We start from the raw sequence: 25,485 nt of genomic DNA, 5'->3' as shown, positions 1-25,485 counted from the left end.
AATGTGCAGAAGCACAGATCAATGAGAGTGAGCCCACCCAGGGAAACACAAGTGAAAGAGCCAGATGCCCAAATGTACTTTTGATTGCATTTATCACTGCTGTTTGAAATCAAGTTAATTATTTTGGAGGGACCTGACATAGAGCATTCAGGCACCAGGAGTGTGACAATTCTGGTGGAGATGATTTCAGTTTCTTCTGCTGTTGAGACCCTCAGTGTCTGGGAGCCAATGGCTTTACCAGTTCTCCATCTCCTCATTAGGATGTGCATCTGTTACAGAACTGTGGGGAAAATCAAGACAAATTCTCACTCTTTAATGTTTCCTGTTTGAACTTGGAGCATTTTATTGTTTATCCTTTGTATGGGTGAGGCTTTTTTCATGTTTGATGATGATTTATGAAGCCACAAAACCATTCAGCACAGCAAGCAATAACTGATGTAATTAGCACATTTGAGGACAGTGAAAACTGCAAAATAAGAAGGCATCAGTCATTAAAGCAATAGATTGATTTTTCAGTATATGTTCCAGTGCTTTTATCAATACCATGTGTTAGTGCTTTTGGACTATGTCATTCTCCATTCTGCTATTTCCTGGCTAAATGTCAATAGAAAGTACAATATCTGAACTTATTAGTGCTTTTAAACAACTATAATAACCTGCTACTATTGCCAGATACTATTTGATGGCCAAAAGATAAAGCAAGAATGGAGAAATGGAAAAGGTCATGGACAGATTATATATGAAAAAAATTATTTACCCTTTTCTAGGCCCTTTTTCCTTCTTCTAGAGGTGTCTTCCTTTTACATACTGCTTTCTTGCCTTCCCTGAAGGAACAGGGAGACTACCCACATATAGAAAATTTCCTCAGCTTGCACTCAAACCTGTAAAATGTTTTCTTTGAGTTTTCCAATCCAGTCCATCAAGACACAATGAATATCTTCTGCTCTGGATATTTATGTCCCCTATTGTCAGTATATGTCTAATTTTAACCAAACCTAAACAGGAACTGAGAAACCTAAATTAAAATTCTGCAACACATGAAACAGCTAATATGAACATCCCTCTGTGTTAAAGTTCAGGATGGTGTGGTTTTTTCTTTGTTAAGGCTAGAAATGTTATCAAGGAGAAAAGCTGTATTCAAGCTCTTCTGTAGGCTATAAACATTTTCATACTTTGTTTTGCATAAATGCATCATCAGTGAAAACAGATATGAGTGTCCTTCATCCACATTTCTCTGATGCCTATCCCAGGTGAGGAACATGTAGCTTGTTAGCCATAATTCTTCTCCATCTAAATGTGAAGAAAGCTGATCCAAAACTGTGAGAGTACATGCTGGGATTTTTCATCAAGTGAAACCCACAACTTAGGACAAATACCAGCTGTAAGGAACACACTGTAAAAAGTCCTTCAATCAAACTGAAATAAGTAGATACCTGTCTTCCCAACACAGAGCTTTTAAATTGGTCTTAACTGCAGATGAATCTTCCTATGAGACTTTGATTTTCTTTTTGTAGCTCTAAAAGCATGAAGAGGCTTTTTTATATATACCATGAAGTCGGCTTCAAAATAAGTAATAGTGTTATATAAATTATTTTTAAGTCTTTGAATTATAGGAGCCATTTATTCCCTTTCCACAAAAAATAAATATAAACAAATAAAGCAAAACCTACAGATTTAATAAATGTAGATAATAAATCTCACTTAAAATAGACCAGCAATACTCAAAACACTTTACTTACTGACTGACTGAGCCAGAGCATTATCCTCAAGAGAATGGTTTACCCTTTTAGTAGAATTAAATAAGTAGTGGAAATAATATTTAGAAAAAACTTTTGCACAGCAGAGCCAGAAGATGACTTTTGCTTGGTAACTGTTTAACTAAGCCCAGCTGCTGCCATCACTGGGGAGCTGGGTTGTGGGAGGGTAGCAGCAGCTTCTCTTTCAACTAAGGCCAGCCAACATCGATGGGGACATCTGTGGTTCTCAACAAACCCTGAGAATGCTTTGGGGTGGCTTAAACTTTACCCTTATTATACAAGACCTCAAATAGGAGCTGTTCCTAAAATAGTTTCCATACGGATATTTAATCCACAAAGGTCAGGCAAGTTGCTGGCAATGACGAGGTTTTCTCCATTTTTATCTTTCAGACACGTTTCAATGTATAGTTAAACTAAAATGCTGTTGTTCTTGAGCCACCTCGCTGGTTTTTATACACAGGATTGCTCCAGCAGGGAAATTCTGACCCCGGGTGAGGACCTCCATGGACGAGTTTTGCTGGGACAAAATTGTAAATCTGTCAGAGAAGACAGATGATGTAACAGGCTCTGTGGTTCAATACTAGGCAGGAAAGGATGAAAATACAGGGCAAGAGAAAAGCTGAGGGCAATGGCCAGGTGACTTTGGCAGAAAGAGATATAATCTAGCCTGTGAGTGGAGGTGAGGGAGTTGATGAAGGACAGTAATACTTTACTAATTTACTTCAGGCTTACAAGGCACTATTGTTACTGTCTTTGTCTTTATTGAGGAAAAATATGGATGAGTTTTGACTACAGGAAAGGGGTTTGTCTCCTGAAGTGTGTTTGTGTGGGGTGCATGTCCTGTGACTGAGGTGCCATCACGAGGATTTGTTGTAGCCCACACCCAGCTGTGAGTGGAAGTGAGCTACCTCCAGAGGAGAGCATCAGTGAAGCACTCAGTTCCTGAAGGAAGACTTTAGGTGTCCACCTGGGGAAGGTGTGCTGCTGTCCCTGAACAGAGCTGTTTTGTGAAGGCTGAACAGACTGAAGGAAAAGGAGCAGCTTCAGACACGTCCCAGGTGTGTGCCTGAAGAGTTATTCTTACTTCCTAGCCCCAGGCAGCGCAGTATGTGGGTTTGATTGGATTGCCGTTCTGAGTCACCTAATTCTCCTTTTTTAATGATTGCAGGCATCTAATTCTGTATTCTCAGCTAGCAGCTGGTTGTTAAATGTGAGATAACTCAGAGACACCTCTGTCCCATACTGCATGTGGCCAATGAAAAGAGCAGTCCTTGACTTCTAGTCCCTGTGGGGAAGGCCAATAGTTCAGCCATGCAATTCATTTCACAACCATGTAAAGCTCAGCCCTGCTGGGCTTATTGTAGACTAAAATCTGGTATTAACCTTAAACTAGCTTGGCCAAATTTGACCATTTAAACAGCAATAGGGCTTTTTGTTGGTTTTGTATTTTGCATCAATCAATATTTTTCTATGGTTATAAAGGCTTTTCTAAAAATCTTGACTACGATTTGTATTTTTTACTTTGAATTCTGCAAACCTGAAGGATAAAGATATTAAAAATATTGTGATTATTCTATTTTTCTGAGGAATTCTCTGCAGTTATGGCATTTCTCCAGGGATTCTACCAAAATTTTTTCAAAATTGGCCCTAGTGAATTTTGGACCAGCACCATTGAATTCTCTGTGATGGTGAGATTGAATCTTTGCTTTATTTATATTGACTGATAGCAGAATGATGTTTTCTATTGTTAGTTTCTCAATGCAGGGAGAAATTAATCTCCCAGCCTATTTGCATCCACTAGCAATAAAGCCCCATTTTAATGAGAAAATGAATATTTGGACTTTACACTTTGTATCTTTTCTGGCAGCTGTGCTTTTTATTCACTCTGACTGAAACAGCTTCAATGACAGCAGCCAGGATCCTCCCCTTCTGTTCAGCTTTTCCATAGAAGGCAAAATGAAATACATCTCTAAAGATAGGACAGTACTATTTCGAGTGCTTGCTTTTTCATAGGATTACGCCAATAAACAAAAGAAAAATACTCATTCCCACCTTTGTCCTTTAAAAGCCAAAACACACTTTCAGGAATATCAACTATTTCTTCCTACCTGTTTCCTCAAATTCACATTTTCCCTCTTTCCTTTTTCTTTATCCTTCTTGGCTTCTTTTATCATGCAATAAAACAAATGTTAGCTCTATGTTAGATTAGGTTGTTTCTGGAAACAAAAGTGGCATTTATTTGTTCTACAAGGTTTTAAAGCTAATGCTCCAACTCACAGGTAGAAAAACAGCAGTGATTCATATCTTTCTTTGTAAGCAACATCACCCGAAGGGCATTATGCAACTCTGGCTTTGATAGGGTTTTTCTTTTTTTCCTCAGGCATAATGATTCCAGAGAGACCAAACATAACAGTGATCAATTGGGCTGCTTTCTTTTCCATTCCACTTTTACACAACAAAGGGATCTGTTGATTTTATTTGTCATTTACTTATGCTTTAAGCAAGCATGGTTTGGAAAATATTGGCCCTTCTGCTATTGGTGCCTCAGCATAAATGTGTTTTTCCCCTATATGAGATTACAAGGCAAGGTCAGCCGTGGCATTACAGCTCTGAAATAAGCAACAATACTGAGAGCTGCAACCTTTTCTAGTTAAAGCTAGTGAGAATTTTGTTGCTGGGAGCTGGCTATAATGGGATACAAATCAGGAATTGACATGTTACTTCTTGACTTTGAGCCAAATCTAAAATGTGCACCAGTCCAGAACTGCAGTCTTGAAAAGGGTTTCCTTTTGTGTTAGCCTGAAGTCCTGGGATTTCTTTTTCCCATGTGGATGCAGCTGGATCAGCTGTAACCATAAGCAACCATGATGTGTCTAGATCAGCCTAATCAAACCAGCCTGTGGGACCTGGCAAGTCCACGTCCAACTCCTCCACCCTGCACATGATATACTGGGGTGAACTGAAGATTTGTGGGCTAGATTCCATGCCAAAAATGAAGCTGATTCCCCCTGCCTTTTAGACAGAGACAAAGAAGAATGTGGTAATGATAACTCTCTGTCTAGTAGGCATATTGTTAATTTAATTACCTTTTCAACAAGTAGATGTCCTAAGGCCTACACTCTTTTGTCTGCCCAGGAGATTTAACCCCCATTTCCAAATACTTCAGTGATCTGGCAAACCAGCAAAGAGGACAATTAGAGAATTATGCTTGAAAGGGATGCACCTGCTTCTGATACCCTCTCCCAGGACTATAACATTAGTAACGTGGTTGAACAGGATGACAGGATGAGTGAACCTGGCTTGGTTGGCCAGAGGAGAGCTGGGAGGTCTCATTCATCTCATGTTCATTGGAAACCCCTCCAGGCTGGGTCTCTGGCCACTCTTGCCATGGTGGGGGGGCACGTTTGAGAATGCCCTTGTAATGCAGGGTACAAGCCTCAGCAGTGGCTCCTGTGGAGTGGCTCAAGGCATCCTCCTGCTCTGAGACTTAGGGTGTCTCCTCTGGGTCCTGCTTCCACAGGGTCAGTGAGCACACTGAGAGCCTTGGTGTGATTCTGTTCTCCACAGATACCAGAACAGTAAAACATATGCATCAGAGTGACAAAAAATGTGATAGCATGCAGAAGGGTGCCTGTGGCTCCCCCACCCACCAGTGCCATCTACTCACATGCAGCTGCAGAGAGCCCCCTGCTCATGACACCACTCCATCCTGCCCTGAAAAATCCTAAAAGCCAAACCATCCTGAGTCATTCTGGCTCTTTGTCCTCTCACCCAAAACATACGTGGATTTTTCAATCCTTTTGCTTCGTTGAAATCCTCCACATTAGTAGCACAGGTCCCATTACCACATATTGGTCACAGTATCCTCTTTATAGCTACAAGTATCTCTGGCGTAAGAAGCTTTTAATTGCCTTTATTCTCTGTGGTGAATATGTGAAGGCAGTGACACATACATAATTAGTATGCAACTGGAAAAGACGTTTGGGAAAAAATTGCTGCTGATTTTTTCCCCTTACTCCTTAAAAGGGGTCTTCTAGTTCACAGCAATCACAAGGTGCATACTGTATATCTAAAAAGGGGAAAATTTTGAGTGTTTTGCCAATTATTAAAAAAACCCTCTAACATACAACCTACTGTTCATTAGCTGAAAAATGAAGGTTTCTGTTTCAAGAATGGTACAGTTCATTTAAGATACTTCTGACCTAGATTTGTACGGTACTGAATCGCTTCAAGTGAGTAATGCACAATCTATTTATAGGATCATTATTAAATTAGCACTTGCATGATTTAAATCCCCTTCCAGCAGATTCACAAGGGAGACTCAGGCACTCTTGTCACCCAGTGGGTAGCAAGCTTGGGTTAATGTTCACAGGAGTGGTAGTCTGGACTAGTTTTCTGAAAGGAGGAACAGATTTTGAGATGCAGACAGAGTTTGCTGTAAAATGGAAATTCATCTCACCAATTTTGGACTTCTACATTTGGGCGATATAAAGTGTACTTTCAAGTGTCTCTTCTCCATAATTCATTTTTCATTCTGGTCTCTTGAGCAGTGGAGGCTTTCAATATCTGTATTTATTTTATGTCTACCCCACCACAGGGGTGGGTCCGAATATAACCTAGGAAGATCATCGCTAAGTTTTCTGGTAGCATTGCAGCATTGTGGCTCCAGTTTGATGAAGCTGGCTGTAGGTACTTGTGCCAGGGCATGTTCCAGTGATCATTTCGGCATATGAAGTTTTCTACCTTCTTTTAAATCAGGTAATTGCTACAGCAGCACCGCAAACACACCAAGGTGATCATCATTCTGGAAGGTCTGTGAAAATCATCACCTCGCTTGGAAATGTGGGGAGCTGGGTGCTTCACGTCTCTAAAAAATTAAGATATTTTAAAAAAATGTAGCTGAATGTTAAGATGTAAGCTAGGTGTCTTGGAATTTGCCAATTTTGGCTTCCAAGGCTAAACAAAACAAAAACAAAAAACAGCTGACATACATGGATTTGTCAAATCCTAGGACAACAGCTGTAAGAAATGGAATTAGCATGGAATGTACTAATCCTGCCTTGGTTTTGCTTCCTTTCTTCCTTTCACTCTACTTTTACTTCTTAGCTGTATGGGATGTTGTTTGATGTGGGAACTGTGTTTCATGTCCCTGCTTTGTGGCACTTGGAGTCATGGGGTTCCAGTCTTGATTAAAGTCCTCCCACTGAATCATCACTGGTGAAACTAATGGCCACACATAAAATACCAGGTTCTGAACAATATATTTGCTATTCTGGCTTTGCCTGTCACTTCAAATCCCCTTTTCTTTTTGTTTTGCTTCTCAATATCACCTTTGGGTTTGAGTGCATTTTTCCTGCAGCTATGCAGCAATTATAGTGCATTAACACATTTTTCATATGAAGCAACACAAAAAGCAGATTCAGACTAAAACCCTTATAGGGGTCAATATTGTTTTGGAATCTTTTTCAAGGGTGTGCCTAAATCCTTAAGGGAATGAATTAGAAAGTCCTTTAACTCTAGGAGGACCCCAACTCTGTCAAGAAGAATAAGGTCAGATTCAAGTATCTTGTGCTCCAGTTGTAATTTGAGTGCACTGACTTATACAGTAGAGTTAAAAATGTTTTAAATTTTATTCTTACTGATACTATTTTTGATGACAGTGTTAGAATTGCCCTTCAAAGTAAAAATGCTGCTAAACTGGGTAAGAGTAGACAGAAAGGTTGTTAGCATAACATATGTACACACTGAGGCATCCACTTCTTTGCCAAAATTAAATACCTAGACACTTTTACAAGAATATACAAAAAAAATAACAATAATATTGATATTTTAATAATAACTATTATACAATAGCTACATTTTTTAATCATAAAATCAAATTAATCAACATAGAATAATTTGGAGAAATATATATATTTTCAAGTACTTGTCTCTTTAAGAGCTAAGAAATTTTGAATTGAAACAGATAGGGTAACAAATGTCCAGATGGATACCAAATAAAACTCCCAAATCTTCTACTTGTCACTGGAGAATATGTATTCAAAGGTGTCGGATATTTCTTCCAGCATGTGTCAGATATTTCCTCCAGCTTCCATGCTTTATTTAACATGCCCAGGAATAATTGACTTGGGTCAATTGAGAACCTTCTTCCTTGACCTATGAAATCTTCCAAGGGCTAAGACAAAATATATGTGACCTCATTTAAAGGCAATTGTGCATCTAATGCAGCTCACATTCAGCAAAGTCCAAGAGATAAAAACTGGGAAAATGAGATGCAATTTTCACAGTAAAAATGCAGTAACTAATATAAAATCACATCCCAGTGCATTCTGAAATTTTAGTTACTGGAATTGTGATGTGAAATGTCTTTCTATTGATGGGATTTCTACCCTCCTGTCCAACAGTGGTCTCAGAATTGGGTTGAGACAGTTGCAGAGACAAGCCCAGAGTCTTGTCATTGCCCTTGAGTCCAGTAATGACAAGTATTTAAAAAAAACAGAGGAAGGGACCAAGTCAATACACCAAAATAATGTCCATGAGCAACAAAGGGCAGGTAGGAATTGGAATAGCTTTCCCAGAGAAGTTATGGATGCCACATCTCTGGAGGTGCTCAAGGCCAGGTTGGATGAGGCTCTGAGCAACCTGATCTAGAGAAATTTGTCCCTGCCCACAGCAGGAGGGTGGAAAGCAGTTCATTTTTAAGCTCCCTTCTGACCCAGGCCATTTTATGATTCTGTGATTCTGTGGTTCTATGATTCAATGATTCGATGATAATGGGTTCTCTGAAATCAAAACGCTGTTTCTGTGAGAAGATTGGTAGGGTGATTGTTTGATCTATGAATATACAAAGGAACTAACAAAGTAAACATACTTGGTTACCAAAATATTATGCAGGGTTATCTTCTGCAAAAGGCCTTCCTTATTTTTTCTTGTTTTGTGTAATGAGTTCATACCAAAATATAAATAATACATAGAAAAAACACCCACAGGTAGATGTTGTAGGATTCAGCAGTATATTAAATGCAATGTATTGTATTTATGCGAAGGAATGTTGTTGTAGAGTGTATGTTAAAAAAGACTTTTTTTAAAACACTGTGTCACAAGTGGAAAAATGAGAACATACATGATAACTGTAGGTGAATAATTACATCTCTAGAATAAGCTTACAAAAGCCAGAAAAGCCACAGATAGGACACACTTCTCACTTCTGAATTTACTGAGTTTCTGTCTCATACTTAATGCTATCTAAATGCTGTTTCAGCCTGTGGACTGAATTTTCTTTTAATTTGAGCAGATCATATATTCATTTGTCGACACTCTATCTTCATCAATCAATGCATTATGCCTGGCAGCTTCATCTCATCCTTAAAGATAACCTTGGATTATGTCATGACTGTTCTGTATTGCCCCTACAGAGGTAATGAATTCACACATGGAAGAGGATCATTACCAATTGAGTGTGGGATGCTGTTTTGAACGTACCATTTCCATCTGCCACGGGATGATTCCATTTGCAAAAATTGATCTCCTGGAGGAGGGTTTCTCACCTAGGGTAAGCACATTGTAGGCACAGTGTAGCAGAGTGTGTTGTCTGCCAGGAGAGGAAAAGGGGATCAAATTGCTCCTGCTGTCCCCAGAAAGGCAAAGCTCCAGGTATGGGCTTGCAACTCTGCACACTGAGGCTGGAGAAAGGAGCAAGGACAGGATAAACGAGTCCTTCCTTCTTGGAGCAAGAGGTTGCAACTCAGCAGGTCTAAGAGGAGTAACACACCCACACGTAGGGATGGTACAGTGCAAGCACGAAGTTAATCCACTTCTGGAAAGTTCAGCCTCAAGTGCAATAAATTCTGTTTGATGCTAAAGCAGGCACTGCTATGAGATGACCACTTTTAAACAGCTTTTGAACAGCTTAACGGCTGCCAGAAAAGGATTGAGCTCATATTTAATTGCTGTGAATGAAACTATCCATTTCACCAGCTGTAAACAACAGTGATCACATGTATCACAATGAAAAATTATGCACATCAAGCAGTTTTCCTTGTGTGGAATGGAATTTAACGAGAGGGAGTGCAGATGGGTGCCTGAGTACTGTACAGGGCACCTGGGGTGGACCAGGAGCAGACACAGACCAGTTAGATCACTGCACACCTTAGCAACAAGGTAAAGTAGATCTTGCATATTACATCAGTTTTCATATACTAGCTAGGTCAGATTGTGTACAAGACAAAGGGAATTGCATAATAACTGAGCAGCTAAGGGTTAGGGGTATTTGTAACCCTTGCCAAAATTTGTGAGAATTACATCTCTTCCTTTTCCCTGCTCAGTCATGAGAGGCAAGATACAGTTTGAGTTTGTAAAAGCAGGACAGTAACCCTTTGAGTAGCCTTGCACCTACTGATGATGTGTTTCTGTTTAATGAAAGTTGCTGATCACAGTGTTTTTCCATGTACATTTTTCAAGAAAATTTTGCTTTAATTTTTCCCAAATTCCATCTTTGCTGTCATGTTTGGTGTATTGTGTGTCACTGTTCCATGTTCATTGTGTCACAGTGTGATCCTGTCAATCATCATAAAGGATAATCTTACATCCTAATGCAGTTTGACAAGATGAAATGTGCAAAAAATTAGACACAATTCCTGCCAATGCCCATAGGTCCTAACAACTTCAGGTGTACCTCCCATAATTAATCACTAGCTAATTATAGTTTCCTGATAACTGCCAGAAACAGGGCACAGGGTGGGTGCTGTGTATCTGTGTGACAAATTTCAGGCTCACATACAGACTTACACAGATATTGCCTGTGTACCGTGCCTTATACCAACTCTTATTAGACTATTCTGATTCCTCTTCTGATTATTTCAGGTAGGCAAAAGTACAAAATTCACTGGAACAGCTTTTTTCTTTTAGAAACACATAAATCAATCTCAATTTTTTGAAACTGCATTTTCTGAAGGGTCTTAAAGGTTCATAAATCTTGGAAATACTAACTTATTTTTCTAAAGATCTATATTTTATGAAACACAGTTTAACTTTTCACCTGAGACCACTATGGTTTCTATGAAAAGAGAATGGATAACAAATTGAATGAATGGACACCCATTAAATATAAAATTACTCAACAAGAACCATCCTGACTCAATTAATTGTAATTAAGTCCGTAACAGGACTCTAATTTTCTGGCATTCTTAAAAATCAAAAGTATTTGCATCATATTTCATCATTAGAAATGTGATTAATTTTGTTTGCTGCTGATGAAATACATAATTTTATTCACAGGCTAAAAAAAGCCCCACCTTTTTTATTTTGGGAGCTTCTAGATTGAATACTAAGGTTGTCTAAATAAGATTGTCTCACAACAGTGCCCTTCCACTTGTTACTCTCCTCCTTACACACCTTCCATGACCATGTGCAAAAAGGATCATAAATCAAATTTATATGATATAGCAGGATACTAGGAGACATGTCTGTAGTTTAAAATAAGATTAGGTTCCAGGTGCTTTGCAGGGAGATAGCATCATCCCTTCTATTTATCAGGCCTCATGTGTGACAGTTATAAATCGATTTTTAATTTAAATATATAATTTTGTTAATCAGTGTGTTTTGGATTTGTCCCCAAGTTGTCTGATTTAATATTATCTAAGCAATCCAGATTCTTGACATCTGAATCTGTCAGTTAACATGACAGACTATGATTCAAGGACAGACAGGAAAATTTCTCATGGAACATTACTTATTGCTTTGGAGAGGGCTGCCTTGACACCAACAAAAGCATTTTACTCACATCAATTCACCCAGCAAGGAATGTTAATTATTAGGAAGGTACAAAAGTGGTTCCTATTTACTGTTGCATGGAAACAAATATTTCCAAAGACCATTTTGAAGAGAATTTTCTTCATATTGTTTCAGATTCCAATTAAATCAAAATTTTCAAATGTCAAATAGGGAGTAGAAAGGGTTAAAAAAGAAAGCGTGAAAGTTAAAAAAAATAATTCCGAATTATATTAAAAAATAAACACATGCACACACACAAAAAAAAATAATAATAATAAAAACAACAATAAATAAAATTCAAAAAACACAAATAAAAAAAAAAAACACCCAAAAGCAAGAGAAGAAAAACAACAATTCTGGTTTTGACCAGCCTAACTTCTGGCATTCACTGCATTAAATAGAACACAGTGAACAACATAACCCACGCTCTCATGCCTGGCACACACACTGCTGAGGCAGCTCAAGGAAGCACCAAAGGCAGCTCGGAATCCTCTGACCAAAACACGGCTCTAATTCACTCAGCATTTATACCCCTGTCACTTTGGAAAATTTGGGTTGTGAGGCAGGTTTAATGAAAAGCATGCCTAGCTTGCCAAGGAAGTGATCTCTCTGTGCTAGTACAGTGATCTCTTCCATTAAAGAGGTCAGGCTGTCCCTCTTTGGAAGTGCAGCATTGTTCTAGAGAAATTTATAGGAGCAACACAGCAGCTACATTATTCAGTATTTGTTTACTTCTGAATGTGACAGAAAGGTTATAAACTTATCTAAAACAAGTTTCTCTTCTGGCACGGTTCATACAATAATCCAATTTCCATATTTAAATCAAAATAATTTTCTGTCTCTTGCTAACTTTTTTTGACCTCTTCTGTTGTGGTGTAAGTATATTTATTCCCAAATTCTAGTATTCCATTTTCCTTCCACTGCTACTACATATGCCCAAGGTCAATATTCGTCACATTTCAACAAGGGATCTCTTACATCAGAGACAGTTTCACTGATTATATGTAATTAATAAAACATGAAGGTCATTCAGGCTGTATCAGGGTGGACCATCACCATATATGAGCACCACTATTTCTCTGCCTCAAGAAGATAAAAACTAATGTCTATTAAGCTTGACAAAGTATGAAAGAAATGCAGATGTGTACAGTAAGTTAAAATTAACTCAGGCACTTACAATACTCTTCCATCAGCACAAAGTTCTTGATTTAGAAGACCTTGAGGTAGCTGGTTAATTACTCACTGAATCAGCATCAGAATGCTCATGCCGAAATGTTTACTAATTTGGTGGAGCAGCAGTTCAGGGGAAATATGTCACTAACTTTGACAGATATATATGAAACTTTTGTCAAAATTAATAGGGAAATTCCTATAAGAGTGGGAGGCACCATGTTTTCATGGATGTGGCCCACAGGTTATCAGCGGGCTTCTTAAAAACATTCACACACTGCTCCTCCATCTTCAGCATTTCCAAAGCAGGTCTGTTTGTGGGAGTATAACACAGGGAGCTTACCTGGGGGCAGGCAAGTGGATTTAAAAGGTGTAGAGCAATTAACTGCAATTCATCATCTGCTTGCTACAGCTCTCAAGCTGTCTCCAGACTATCAGGTTTAGTGGAGGAGGGAGCTAGGGGAATGAAAAGCCTCCTCATCTTCATTGTAGTAGAATCCCAAGACCTGTTGTGTCAGGGCTCTTCTGGGCAGTCTGAGACTTCTGGGTGGTTGGCCCCAGCTGATGTCCTCCACAGCCAGGTTGCCAGAAGAGCCTTGCCTGAGGTATCCAGATTCCATTCTGAAGGGAGAATCTTGGCCTCTCCTGGGGCACCAGCCAGTGCTTTGCCCAGGATGATGGGTTTTGGTGCCCATGGGAGCTCTCCCAGAGCCAGCAGCAAGGGCAGGGGAGAGGGAAAGGTTCTTGCCCTATGCAGCCTGGGCTTTCCTGCTTGACCAAGAGCTCTCTTCCAAGAGCATGGGGAAGCCCATGGGGCTGATGGACCATGGCAGGTTACCCAAGAGCTGTCTTTCAAGGAAAGGTAAATTTAAAGGTAAGTTTCTAAATTAACACATGTGTACAATTTCATAGCTCAGCACACAGCACTCCTCTGCAGATAAGTGACTTAATTAATCAGAAAGAAGAGCTAGGAAGATGTCAGAAAGGAAAGCTTGGTTCACACATGTCTCATAGCTCCCATCATCAGTGATGAGTGCTGCTCAACATCACCTCAATCAGAAGAAGGAGCAAAGGAAGGCAGAGGAGACTACTGCATCTGCAACTCTGACCCTGGTTTGGTCGATAGGAGTTTGGTTGCAGAGTCCAGGGAATACTTCTTCCCTAGGAAAGCTTGTCAGGTCATGTCCACTGCTCAGCTGATAGCTCAGGATCCAACGGGGTCTTATACTGATTAGCAGATTTAATTTCACCCTGATTAAGAGAGGGATGAAGAAGGATGCTGAATAATCCTACAGGCACTTATCAACTCTTAGGCAGACATTCCTTTTAATCTACTGTGGTGAACAACCCATGCACTCAGTTTTGGCTCCGCTGACATTTTTTTCCGAAGGGCTGTTCTCCATAAATCTCCCAGACTCTTGTTTTTAATAGCAGCATTGTCCCAAGTGCAGACATAAAACAACCTTGTTGCTGTTATTCATTAGAATCTATATTTATTTATTTTTGCCATCCAACCAGCTTTGTTTTCTTTCATAAATTTTTGTATAATAATATCCTGTAAACACATTCTTAGTAATGACTAACTTGATTTTTAGGAATGCAAGTCAAAAATGTTAAACATTAAAAGAAATGGTTTTGCTAGTATAAAATAACTCTGCATATTTAAATCCGATGAATAATATTCACGTGTAATTAAAATATGTAGTATCTTCCTCTTGCTGGGAATACAAAAAACCTGGGGCTCCTGGTGGACAACAAGCTGAGACAATGATATCCAGGGGTGCATTAGGAAGAACAGGTTGAGGGGGGAGATCCTGCCCCTCTGCTCAGCCCTGGTGATAAATATCTGGAGTGCTGTGTCCAGTTCTGGACTCTTCAGGACAAGAGAAACATGGAGAGGGTCCAGCAGAGGCTGAAAAAGGGACTGGGAGCTTCTTACAGGGCAAGACTGAAGGAGCTGGGCCTGTTCAGGCTCAAGAAGAGACGACTGAGAGGGGACCTCATCAATGTCTGTGAGTGTTTGAAGTGGGGCTGCCCAGAGGAGGTTTCCAGGCTCTGCTCAGTGGTCCCAAGCAATAGGATGAGAGGCAAGGGGCAGAAACTGATGCACAGGAAGTTCCACCTGAACACAAGGAAGAACTTTAGTGTGCAGGTGACTGGGCTCTGGAAGAGATCACTCAGAGAGGTTGTAGAGTCTTCCTCACTGGAGCTGTTTAAGAACCATCTGGACACAATCTTGTGCCACGTGCTCTAGGAAAACACTGCTTGAGGGAGGTTGGACCAGATGACCCCCTGTGGTCCCTTCCAACCTGACCCTTTCTGAAATTTTGTGATTTGCCATTTGTGAATAACTATTCAAAAGATTAATTCATATCAAATGTCAGTTGATTCCAGAAAGTGGAACTCTAACACAGGATGGCATCCACATGTTTTTATACATTTCCCACTCATTAGTAGAGCCACTTGCCATAACAAAATTGCTGAAAGACATCTGAGCTAATGCACTGCTTACAAGGGTTGTAAGGGTATGTGCTGGCTCAAAGCAGCACTTTATTAAACATAGAGCTATTGCTTTAAAAAGTGAAAGAACCCACAACATACAAGAATGTTGTGGGCAAATGCAATTGATAGAAGCCACCACCTAAAAGTGGTCTTTCTCATACAGAAGCCTTAGCATTTACATAAATCTGGAGATTTTAAAGATGTCTGTCAAAGTTTTTTCTCAAAGTGGGCTGAGGTAAATACAAGATTTCCTATTTTGTATATGAGTATAATCAGAACAGCAGTATAGAGAATTTTTTTATAAGTAAAATATACAAAATATAAAGAGAAAAAACACCACAAGACTGGATATTAAATTTTGACACAATTTCACTGAAGTGCCTTTGACTTTTAATGCTTATCATCATGCTGATTTGTAAATAGCAGTAGTTAGAGTTGGCACCCTTGTACCTGTACTAGAGGCATGTACATTTACTGCATGTCTTAAAAATACACTAGGAGTACTTCCAACCTAGTCCATTGGAGGTAATGAAAAGTTCCTGAGCATTTGGAAAAACATTCCTTATTTCTTCTATGTACAGTAATTTCTATAATTTTCCTTTTTTGTTATCAGAAGAAACATAGTGCTAAGGAACACATCCAATTTATAATACACACCCAATTTATAACACCAGAAAGAGGAATATTCACTGGCTCCATGCAGGATATCTCACTCAAACAAACATTTGAATTGTTTGGTGGGGTGGTTTGTTTTTGTTGGGATTTTTTTTCCTCTTCAACTCTTCACTTAACAATGGACCTTTTTTCTTCATTGCCTTCTTACTGAACTCCCTCCTAGTTTTGTCACATAAGAATAGCTTGGTCAAACTGAAGATGCCAGGTCATCTGGAGAGTTACTCCTGGAAGGGCAGTAAAACTCATCTCTTTTCTTGAAGTCCGACAGAAAAACACTAATCTGAGTTGTCTCTCAGACCTGTTTGTTTTTAAACTAGTGTGACTTCATAGTGAATTCTCTGATTGCAATTCTCTCTCAGTGTTCTTCAGGAAGGGAAAGAATGTGAATAAGATTCTTCTGGGAAGCTTCTCCACTGAGGGGAATAGGTTTGAGAGCAGCATAGAACATTTCTGCATCCCTCACATGCATCCCATGGCGAGGACCAGCCCAAGTACATATGGGGGCTTGAGGGAGACTTGTCAGCTGAAAAGATTCAGAGCCTCCTCTAGCACAATTTCCCAAGTCTTTCCAAGTTCAGTAGAGCTGTATATTAGGATCCTCCTCCTTGATTGCTCCTCCCAAGCTGGCGAAGCACGCTTGCCAAGACAAGCTGCTGCTGGTTGGAGCACTGACGCCAGGAAGGGCTGGAGCAGCTGCCACGGTTGTGCAAAGCTCTGGGCCATGCCAGCAGCACAGGGTGACCCACTGTCCAGCAGGGTCAAGCCTATGGGACAGTAGAGCATCCCCAGCTGGTGGCTGCAGCCCACAGCAGCTTCTGCCTCCTGTGCTGTGGGCCTCCTTGGTCATCGTTTTCTTCCCCCTTCTTTCTGTTAATTTAATACCGAGGATAAAATTTTGGCTGAAAATTGATAGTTTTTTACATTGGTTTCAGTGTGGCAAGAATTTCATCCAAACCCTTCATGCCTCACTGAGGACAATAACACAAAGAGCACTGTTTTGGAAAGAGAAAGGCATCAAGTTTGCCAGCAGCTTTGTTTATTGTCTTTGGGGGCTTCTTGATGTAGCCTCCCTCCCACTCCTTTTTTAAATGTTACTTTGGCTTTTGAAAGTCTTGTAGCATAAAATATAATGATTAAAAGTTTGTATGCAATTTCCAAAGCTGATTTTCATTCCCTAGGGAGTAAAGATTCTGGTTTAATTTGTTTTTCATCTTCATTGTGCAACAAAACACAGTTTTGTTTTTAAAAGGAGGATCAAACTGATATGGGAATATGCATACAAGTGTTGGCAGGCATTTCATGAGGAGACCTGCAGCCCATGAACTTGGACTTCAAACAAAAAATGCGCAGCGCTCACATGAACTTGAATTTTCCCTTTATTTGTGATACCCATAAACATTTATGATGCTTTGTTTTTAATCCCAGTAAGCCTATGTTGTTACTTTGGGTCTTTTAATAGTGTCTATTTATATTGTGAAATCATGACAACTGTGTTGTCTTCCCTTAAAGCCAAAGGTCAAGGGTCTGCTACAGCAAATAGTAACACATGTGAAAAGCTTCACTCCTATGAATAATCAAATTGATTTTAACAGGGATGTGTTTTTAGGGTCAGGCTCCCAATATTTTGACATAATTCTTGAAATGTTCTATGGATAGGAGTCATTGACTTTCACATGGTGATAAAATGCTCTAAACACACAAATAACTCCCCTCCAAAAGATAAGAATATGTTTGGTTTTTCAAGTTTTAACAGTTACAGTTTTATTTGGTAGCTTTATTTTCCTGAATGCAAGTAGTGTTGGAGGAGAGCTTAGAAGAGAGAAAATAGAATTAGTGTTAATGATTTCTATAAGTTAATGCATTTAACATTCCTCTCCCTTCCCAAATGAGCCTGTGTGTAACCACGAGTTTGGAGATCTCAGTGTATTTTTTTGCCTTTATTTTCTGGTAGAGAATGATGGAACTAATTACCATTACAACAGTGATATATTGCATTTAGTAATTTATATTGTGTATAGATCATTGCTGTGATGAAATAGACAAATGCTCATAGAAGAACACTTTTTAATCATAATAACTATAAAAATTCATTCTTTATACAATAAATATTATTCTATTTTTAAGACTATACATAGCTGTAATGCCACTGTGGTGCATGGCCTGTAAAAGTAAATAAAAGAGAAATACAAAATTCTAAATATAACCTGTAGTTATTCAGGATAAGCAGCTTGCCTAATAAAGAGAATTTCCTAGTTGTCTGTTGGGATACTAGAGTGGAAAGTTTATTATGAATAAGCAAATAATTCTTCCTGTTGTTTGCACAGATTCCAACTGTGTTAGAATGCAATTCCTGCAAAAACGTGTCTCTGAAAATCATGTCAGGAACAAATTGGTTTTCTGTTTTTTATTGGAATATATTCAGTGGTTTTCCATGTTGCATGCTGAATCTTGTTCTCAAAGTACACATGCTATACTAGTGACTTCTACTGTAAAATTAGGGAGAAGCTTTACATATGTTTATTCTTCCTATAAAGGTGGAAAAATTTTGGAAAAGCTCGAATTTAGATGAAAATCTATGAACACCAATATAGTTTAAATTTTTAAACATAAATGAGCTATTTTCTTCACATAACCTTAAGTAATAATGCCACAAAGCTAACAAAGGACCTGCAGTCTAGGTGTCTTAACTCCCCGGGAGTAAAAGGAAGAATTCTTCCATTTACATGGAGTTATGTGCATGGTCTGTCCAGTGATGTGCAATGTCATTTAAGACATTCCATCATTCCCTGCTTGAGCACTCTGCTCTAATCTCATGAGGTACCCAGGGAAGAAACAATGATAGCCAAGGCATTAAAATGTAATCAAGATATGCAAATTCATATCTGAATGTGATTTGCTTGGAAAGATAAATTAATCTAGGCATGGTCAAATAAACAGTGTGTAATATGGATAATTAATCACCAAATTAGCAGCTGTAGTCCCATGAGAAGATTATGCAAATTAAAAAGGCCCCCATCTACAGTCACCATTAGAGTACTTAATACCAAACTCTAAACAGAACAAAGCCCCTGGGAGCATCACAAAGCAAGCAAATCAAACTTAGTGGGTCATCTTCCAGATTTCACAGAGTGATTTTCTAAGTGCTTTATTTTTCCTGGTTTACAGAAACTGGTTCATTTTCCCACTGACATACCAGGCTCACTGAATAATGCAGCCTTGAAGCACCACCAGTGTTGCTTCACACAAAAGTAAGCTTCCATTCATACAATCCAAATCAGCAGCTAAAAGAGGTGGGGACTAGAGGGTAAATCCTCATCCTTGGGGTCCAGCCCATGTAAAACAGGGATGGGCTCTGCAGAGGCATGTTGTGGATCTTCTGAACATGTAGAAATTTTCTCCAACAACTTCAGTTACTGCTTTGCACTTGTGTTTCAATCACATACCAGTCCAATCTCTTTTTGTTTTTTCTCTCCCAAGACAGCATTTTTCCCATATTTGGATTGTGTTCTGAAAAGAATTGTTCTACCTCCTCTGAAAATCTAATCCACGCATTTGCTTTTCACTGTTTAATCCAAGACAGTGACACCAAGGATTCATATGGACCAGGCTGGGGTGTGGGACTACCTGACCCATGGCAGCACATGGTCTCCCCTGAGGCTGTGCATTACGCTAAAATCATGGCCCAACCTAAAATACATAAAACATTGTCCAGCTAGGAAGCCTGAGTGAACAGAGATACTCAGCACTTGAAGCACAGCTTCCTAAGGACTCCTGAGTAGCTCAGATAAATTTGTATTAAAACTGACTCAACCCAAAGTGAAATATTTTGACTTTTCTGAATACAAGCTTTAGAAATTTTTAATGAAAAATTGTAATATACTCACTCTTGTCTTCATTTATGGTGAAAGCAATTGTTCAAATAGGAAAATTGGCAAGGGTCCTGACTTCCATCTCCTGATGAACTCCATGCCACTAGCTCCATAGGAACAGTCTGTTTTGGGAAGAAATTTTGAACAATGCAGGCAAGAAATTATTCAGTGTGTCCTGAGCCAAAAAAAAGCAGAGCTTCTCACTTCGAGTTGCTGAGTTCCTCTCAACATAAGCATTTATGGGTAGAAGATACCTTTGAAAACACAGCACTGGGATTATCTACCTTAAGGCAGCTTTGTCCAAACCTGTCACTGAGAGTGAGCAGAAGTTGGCTTTGTAAGAAATAGAACTTTGCTTCTCTTCTGAAATGCTTTTCTCAGTCTTCCGGTGCTCTGGAGCATGACTGGCTTCTAGTTGCTCTCTGTCTGTTCAGAATAAATTTCACTCTTTTTATTTAATTTAAAGTGTTAATTCCTTCTGGTAAAGAATGCTTTTGATAAGATTTTCAATAACTTACTTGAAGAACTAAATAATGCTCATGTTTTAAGGCTCTTAAAGCTACAGAGTAACAATTGCTTTTCATGTAAAATAGTCTACCCTTCTCCCAGGCAATTTGCTGACATACTGCATTGTCCTGGTTTAGGGCAAATCTGGGAGAGAACATGCATACAACAGTTTCATGTTGTCTTATTAATGCAATGAAGTGCATGCTTCTTGTAAACTGCAGCATCAACTTTCTCACTAATGTGGATTTCGTCTTTGGACCTGAGCAAATGTGAATCAGGAATGTCAAAGGGGAAGCCCCAGCCCCACCAGAAGAACAGGATTGCAGAAATTAACTGTCAATTTTAGTCTTCATTGATGTTTAGCCCCAACCAAGAGGTCATTTCTCACCAGGCCATGTGACATGAATTGAGCCCACACCAAAGTTTTGAACATTGCCTTGTGTGTTTTGAAAGTGCAGCACTGAAGATTTTCCCATGCTGTGTAAAGCAAAGTATTCTGGAAAATGATGGGTGTGCTGCTGGTGCCTTGTATGCTGTGGAGAAATTGAAGAAAATGAGAATGCAGGGAAAATGAAGTGTGGGACTGCAGCTGGCAAATTTCTTGTGCTTTCATGAGCTTAAAGCTGTGATGTGTTTTTAGATGCTGAACAAGATGTAAGACAAACAGAGAAGAAATTAAGCAGTCAGCTTCATCCCTGGAAGTTCACTGAGCTGAACTGTGCCTGGGGATTAAAGTACAGATGGCTGATGGCTGTGGGCTTGCTGAGTATTAAAAAAGGTCTTAAAAGGTCACAATCAACGGTGAATCAGACCATCGGGGTATGGCAAGGTTTAGCAGCCCCATTTGTGAGCAGCTACACTGAAGTGGCAAAAGCCATTTCCTCAGTAGGGTCATCACCCTTTGTAATGCAAATGCATTTCCCCTGAGATGCTGAAGCTGCAGGTTTATGAGGCAATGGAAAGCAGTCTCAGCTAAATTGTAACACAATTCCTGGCCTGTACCAGTCCCACTGAGTTTCCTTACACCTAGATCATCTACTGTGCACACAGTTGCATGCTGTCCAAGGCTGGCTTTTGAAAGCAGTAATTTCATGGGGGGTGTGCCAAGGAGTCCTGACAGAAGTGCTCCCTCCACCATCCATCTAATATGACAGTCCTGGCACAGTCAATCAGGCAAGGCCCTTTCCTCACTGTGGCTGCAGCTGTCACATGCTAACAATTACACTCTTAACTATAAAGGTACAACCTAACTATATGACGGGCCAAATCCTGTCCTATGTTTTGCCTGGTTTAAATTTGGAGGACCCTTGTTGTAAGTGAGCCCACCCTGCCACTGAGAAAGGGAACCACTGATGTGTTGGTTATGCAAACACCAGGAACAGATAAAACTGAATTACTACATTTTATATAACTCTTTTTTATAGTTCAGTGAAATGTAACTCCAAGTGAAATAAGAAACCTCCAATGAGGACACAAGGGAACAAGTAAAGTAGATTAACTGGTAAGACAATGATATTGACAGCATTTTATTAAATTATTACTAGGAAGATAGTGCCATCCAGCACATCTGAGCAGTGTTTTGAGGCAAAATTACTCTCTCTAAGGAGACATTTTAATTAAGATAGAATTGTTAGATTGCAATGAAATTCTTGGATTGACAGTCTTTGTTATAGTATTGTTTTTCTACTAACAGTGTATACAAGGTTAAAGTCAACCAGTATTTACTTATGCAAAGAATCCACTACCTTATCAAAAGTGCAGAGGTAGGAGTTACCTGTTTGGTTTATACTTTGTATATCATAAATGCCAGCAGGAATGGCAGCACACCAAGAGGAACACCTTTTCAAGAAGTGTGATTATTAATATGCATCAACCATTTTCACTCTTCCAGTGTTCACATTTTACAATAATAAAGCATCAATACTTACAGGAAAAGATTGAACCTGATGTCGTATCTAGAAACTAATTTAATGGGAAATTGGATAGTGACAAAGTGATGCTGATTTATTTTTAATAGCAGATGCCTCATTATTTATGATTGATTTAGATGACCTTCCCAGTCCTATGGTATTTGCCTCTCTGGTATTTACCTCCTCTCTGCACCCCACCTCCTCCAAAGTCTTGTACACTCCAAAAAGAAGTAAATACTGCTGATCAGATGTTTGACTTTTGTTGCTTAGATCCATGGCCCTTCTCATGTATGGAACAAGCATAAAAGAGACCCAGGATCATTACTGCAAATCACTATGTATCCATCATAGGATGTTATTATCAAGTAATCTGAGACAAAAAAAATTAAAAAAAAATTGTTCTTTTTGATACTTTTTGCTTTTTTTTCACTTGACTTCCTTGGATTTTCAGATCAAATGTGAAAGTGACTTTTTTTACCTTAAATGCATTGAATAATCTCCCTGGCCCTCATGGCAATTAAGAATGCCATGTTTGAGTCATTATTTAAAATGCATAGCTTTTAATATTATTTGATTTCTTCTTCTGATGAAATCAGTTAATGATTAGGTGTTTCAATTGAGCATCTAAACAAGCAGCCCAGAGTAATACCTGGCTTCCGTGAAGCCAGAGGAAATAAAACAAAAACAACAAAAATCTAGAATATTTTCTTCAGGGGCAGGGCTAGCAGGCTCACAGGTATGCAGAGGCAGAAAGGCTCAGCTTCACCCATGTGCCAGCTCTCTCCAGAGATATGAATCCCAGCCCCTGAAAATAAGAGAAGTATCAGCTTCTGCTGTCAAACCTCATGGGGTTCTTCACAATCCATTTTTCAAAATAAGTCTAGCTTTCTTTGTGTCTTTCACTATTTTTCCCCATCTACTGCTCTACCCTACAAAGGGAATTAAAGTGAGTTGAAGTCAGCAGTGCCCTGGCAGCCAGGAGGCACCAGACAACCTGGAGTGTCCTGGGAGCATCAGACACAGCATGGCCAGCCAGGCAAGGGAGGGGATTGTCCCCTCTGCTCTGCACTGGGGCAGCCTCACCTCCAGTGCTGGGGGCAGTTTTGGGTGCCACAATATGAAACAGACATTAAACTATTGGAGAGTGTTCAGAGGAGAGCTACAAAGATGGTGAAGCCCTTGAGGAGAAGCTGTGTGAAGAGCAGTTGAGGTCACTTGGTCTGTTCAGCCTGGAGGAGACTGAGGGGAGACCTCATCGCAGTCTGCAGCTTCCTCACAAGGGGCAGTGGAGGGACAGACACTGATCTCTTCTATGAGATGATCAGTGATGGGACCTGAGGTAATGGCCTGAAGATGTGTGAGGGGAAGTTTAGTTTGTATATTGGAAAATGGTTCTTCCCCCAGGGGATGGCTGGGCACTGAACAGGCTCCCCAGGGCAGTGATCACAGCACCAGCCTGACAGAGCTCATGAAGCATTTATACAACACTCGGGCACAGGGTGTGACTCTTGGGGATGGTTCTGTGCAGGGCCAGGAGCTGGGTTTTGATGATCCCTGTCAGTCCCTTCCAACTTGACATATTCTGTGATTAAAAAATTAAATTGACTTGATGCTTTCTCAATTCGTGCAGATTAAATTTATGCAGCTGGAGCAGGAAGCCAGGGCCTCTTTTATCCACTCTTGCCCTTACACTCAAACTTGCAGAGCTGTGTTCTCTGTCATGGTCATAGTTTCAGCAGATATGATCTCTCTTCCCCATATCCTAGTGCTCTAAGCAGGAGAAATTTTTGGGATAACAGAGAACCAAACTCAGATTTTCCTCTACCATGGTAAATGTTTGTGTCATAACAAGGATCAGTGCACTCCAGTACCATTAGGCAAATGACAAGTACCTTTTAAATGGGGCCTGATGGCCTTAGAAAGAGATCCCTGAGCAATCTTAGATTCCTGAACAGGACTTTGTCTTTGGATTTTGACTTAGGTAGGGTACAAAATGCTGGCTACACTCCAACTTTTTGACTGAGTGTCAAAACTTGCGTTGAAGTTGAAATGTCTTCATTTGTCTTTCATTGAAATGTTTTCCTTTGAAAATTTTATTTTCAGTGTTTGGCTTTTCAGACAGCTTGTCAGATCTTGCCAAAGCACCCCTTCCAAGAATCTGAAAAAAAACCCCCACCTGTATAAAAGTGATTACTTAATGGTGTTTATGTCCTCAAAGCCCTACAGAGAAGCAATTTTTAAATTCGAGGTATCTGACAACACAGACTTATCTCTTTTAAGACTATTTGTGTCTCTACTTATTTGCCAAAACCTTTCAGAATTTTTTTTTTTTTTTTTTTTCCTGTGGAGCCATTGATGATAGCATCTCGTACTTTCCCTGGGCTACTGGTTCAACAGGTTCCACTGTTTATCAGCAGTCCTTTTTCTCTGTGATCACCCCAGGTTGCATAGCTCAGGACTCACCTTTGTCACCGAGGAAACACCCATTAACAGCAAAATGGGAGTGCATCTCCCAGGCAGGAGCAGCATTTAAAGCAGAGCTGCATGGATTTCTGCAGAAACAACAGTCTTTTCCCATCCCTGTCCCCCAGATAGACTACCCCAAGGTCTCTTGCTGCAAGAAAAGTGCCACAGCACTCGTAGAAGAAAAGGAACTTTGCAGAAATAGTTCCTGACTTTCATGAATAAAGCTAGCCAAGTTATTCTGGGTGCTGCAAAAGAGATCCACTGGTTTCTCCATACAGATCGCTCTTTATTTCTTAGCTACTCCTTATTAAATCCTGGTGCACAAACTAGTTCCAGAGCTCCAATCCTTGCAGTTTTTCATTGCAATAGAAAAATAGAAATGTTTAAGATAATTTTGTTGTCTTGAGATCCAAGGCATTGAAAATATAATGCATAGAGGAAAATGACCATTCAAATGTACATTTTCTCCAAGGATTTTATGCTAAAACAAACCATGAACTATCCTCTGGTAATTTAATAAGAAATAGATATAAATTTTCAAAATATTGAAATTAATCTTACTATTCTTTATCACTACAGACAATGGGAAATCATAATAAAAATATATATGAAACACAGGAAAAGGAAATGTTCGATAACACTGGTTCTAGCTGCAAAAAATCCATCAGTATAATATAAAACCAGTAATGCCAGACTTGAAAGCCAAATTTGTTTGCTCAGCATGCTGAACATCAACTATTAACACCATTTTCTGTTTCCTACTTAGAGCCACTTTTCTTGCAAATGGCAAATGCATTAGTTAGCTGCCAAACTGTTTTTTCCACTTAATTTCAATGCTGAAGAATCTAGACATGGCAG

At 39.5% G+C, this 25,485-nt stretch overlaps 1 protein-coding gene across 1 annotated transcript in view; it reads right to left on the bottom strand.

Annotated features, from left to right (window-relative positions):
* Window positions 1-318: 318 nt before the first annotated feature.
* LOC147653588 (uncharacterized) overlaps window positions 319-25,485 on the bottom strand; it is a 130,039-nt gene continuing 104,872 nt past the window's right edge. The window contains exons 5-6 of the mRNA XM_086887772.1: window positions 19,760-19,866; window positions 319-6,624 (exon numbers count right to left, since the gene is read on the bottom strand). The gene's annotated coding sequence lies outside the window, so the exon portion shown is untranslated. The remainder of the gene's footprint in view (window positions 6,625-19,759; window positions 19,867-25,485) is intronic.

The sequence above is a fragment of the Cyanistes caeruleus genome, chromosome 4, assembly GCF_971803275.1.
Source record: "Cyanistes caeruleus chromosome 4, bCyaCae1.hap1.1, whole genome shotgun sequence".
Lineage (NCBI taxonomy): Eukaryota > Metazoa > Chordata > Aves > Passeriformes > Paridae > Cyanistes > Cyanistes caeruleus.
Note: the sequence above shows the minus strand (reverse complement) of the source record. Positions and strands in the feature narration are given on the sequence as shown.